This window comes from Octopus bimaculoides, chromosome 30 (genome assembly GCF_001194135.2).
Source record: "Octopus bimaculoides isolate UCB-OBI-ISO-001 chromosome 30, ASM119413v2, whole genome shotgun sequence".
NCBI lineage: Eukaryota > Metazoa > Mollusca > Cephalopoda > Octopoda > Octopodidae > Octopus > Octopus bimaculoides.
Window position 1 is genome coordinate 2,973,600 of NC_069010.1, and position 2,469 is coordinate 2,976,068.

A 2,469-nucleotide genomic window follows, 5' to 3' on the forward strand; every position below is an offset into this window, starting at 1 on the left:
ACGAAACCGGCTAACATTCATGAAAATGATAAATATATTAAAGAGGGAGAAAGAGTCAATAGTAAAGAAAGATCTACCTGTACGCTGCAGTACTTGCATTATTAATATTATTTTACGTGGCGAGCTAACATTTCTTCCGACGCTTTACTTTCAAATTCCGCCGAAGTCGACTTCGCCTTTCATTCTACGGGGGTTGATAAAATATATCTCCTCCAGTACTAATCTGGGTTTTGGTTAACTTGAAAGTGTCCTAATATATATCACATTTCCAATGATTTCAGAAATTTTGCCCACTTGCAATGATCATTATAAATTTTCTAATAAACATTAAAAAGTGTACACAGTCAACTCGAACCAGTATTTTGGTGTTTCAAGCAAATTATTTTATTGTCATTCAATAGATATTATCTAAATACTGTAAATTTAAAACAAATTAATTTCAATTTACCGTCATAAAAAATATAACCACTACAATCATTATCAACAATATATTAGAATATGAAATGTTTCTCACCAGTATAATGACTGTAAATTTCTACAGTATTAAATCTGTATGTGTTTCTAAGATGTATTTTAATCGGAGGTTTCACTTCCTTTTTGTTATCAGAGGAAAATAAATACGAATACTTATTCCCCTCGTTCTTTATGAATTCATGATATTTCCCTGAATATAAAGACAAAATAGTTTTAGATTATTAAACTACAAAATTGGAGAATGAGAGCAAATATCATAGAACTTAAACAAGTATTCAGATAGGTAGTGGTATATTACGGCTAACAAAAGTGATATTTGCATTTGTATTACAACAAATATTAAGGTTAAGTAGACATTTTCTTCTTGTTATAGAAACAGTTTGAAATTTTTATTTTTATTTTGTAAAGTTGCAGTTGAATTAGTTCTGGACTGTATACCAAGGAAACCAAGGGCAGGGTATCAGTTCAAAAGTAGTCAGGGAAAAATTAACCATTTGAATAAAAAAGAGATAGATTCCTTAATACAAACTCGTCAGCGAAGTTATAAGCATATAGTAATAAGTTTCCCTGAGAGGACCCCTCTATTGATTGGGAGCACAGTATTGAGGGAGGTGGCTTTTTGCCAGGGCTTCAGAAGTTAAGGTATGGTAGAAGGCCAGTAACGTGTTGCTGTATAGGAGATATATGGCTACCTCTGCTGGAAATAAATATTAAAAAAAAAAATTATGGTGATGAAGTATGACGGGGAACCCTCAAGGAACAAGATAAATATAAGTGAGAATAGGGACAGAAGATGAAAATGTGTAGGCATGTAGTTGATAAGTTCGCAAGTGTGTGAAAGGAGAATGATAGCTGGCTAGAGACGGTGGGAGAGATAAATCTATGCAATGATGGACATAGGAAGGCATCGTCAATGATGGATATCAACTTACGAGTGGACTGACGGGAGTAGAAGAGAATCGGAGAAGAGAAGGATGGGGAGGAGATAGTAAGTGATAGTACAAAAGGCTGTGGAGAGCAACAATATAATGAAACCGTAGACTGATGAGAGAAATGGGGAGATTTTATGAAGTGACACACTTCAACTGGTTGTAGATATGAAAATTGCGTATGTGTGTTTGTGTGTGTGTTATGTATATATGCGTGTATGAGTTTTTACTTTGTGCGCGCGCGCACGCGCGAGTGTGCCCGAACGGTGTTTTAAGAATGTCATAAATGTTGTTTGTATGCAATAATAATGTAACTTCTTTTTTCTTTTTCTTTATACGATTTAGTTAAACCGTTATTTTATGGAAACCGTTTTATTAATGCAACACGGTCCTGCATATCTGCAAACTTTTCTATTAATGAAGTATTTAGGGGGCTCCATTTTTTCTATATACAGAAGGCCTTAATATTTTTCCATGTCGTACTTAAAATTTCGATTTAGTCACCAGAATAAAAATGTTTGGAATAAAAGTCAAGCGTTAAACAATTGTATTTATTATCAGAAATACGTACCTTTCGGTCAGACCAGTTTTCTGGAAATTGTAATTTAAATAGAATATATAATCTTCAGCAACCCTGCTAATATTTTACTTACGTGTTTGGCAATATGGCTCTTTATATCCAAGTAAGCATCCATTTTTACATTTACTAAGGATCCGGAAGCGACAGTCTCTAAGGTGGTTACAGTGACATTGGTATTTTTGGTCTTTTCCAAACAAGTCAACTCCTTTATGGTTTTCACAATTCTCTTTAGAAAGATAAAACACCAACAATATCACAAGATTTCTTTCAACAATTCATAAAATTTATTTCGTTAATATTAATGAATATGCAAACGTCTTTAGATTAACATAGGGTGAAGATTCATACCATATAAAGAGCAATCTCAATGATGAGAAATAAATCAATCTGCGTATTACTATTAGATTCAATTTGCAAACAGTTTACTTGTACAACGCTCTTCTGCCTACTTTTAACATTAACTTATTATACAGGGTGTCCACAAAG

General features: G+C 33.2%; 1 protein-coding gene across 1 annotated transcript in view; it reads right to left on the reverse strand.

Moving 5' to 3' along the window:
• The window catches only part of LOC106879751 (multiple epidermal growth factor-like domains protein 10), a 46,007-nt gene that overhangs the window by 41,833 nt on the left and 1,705 nt on the right, over positions 1 to 2,469 (reverse strand). Inside the window, exons 3-4 of the mRNA XM_052978072.1 lie at positions 2,057 to 2,209; positions 515 to 664 (exon numbers count right to left, since the gene is read on the reverse strand). The gene's annotated coding sequence lies outside the window, so the exon portion shown is untranslated. The remainder of the gene's footprint in view (positions 1 to 514; positions 665 to 2,056; positions 2,210 to 2,469) is intronic.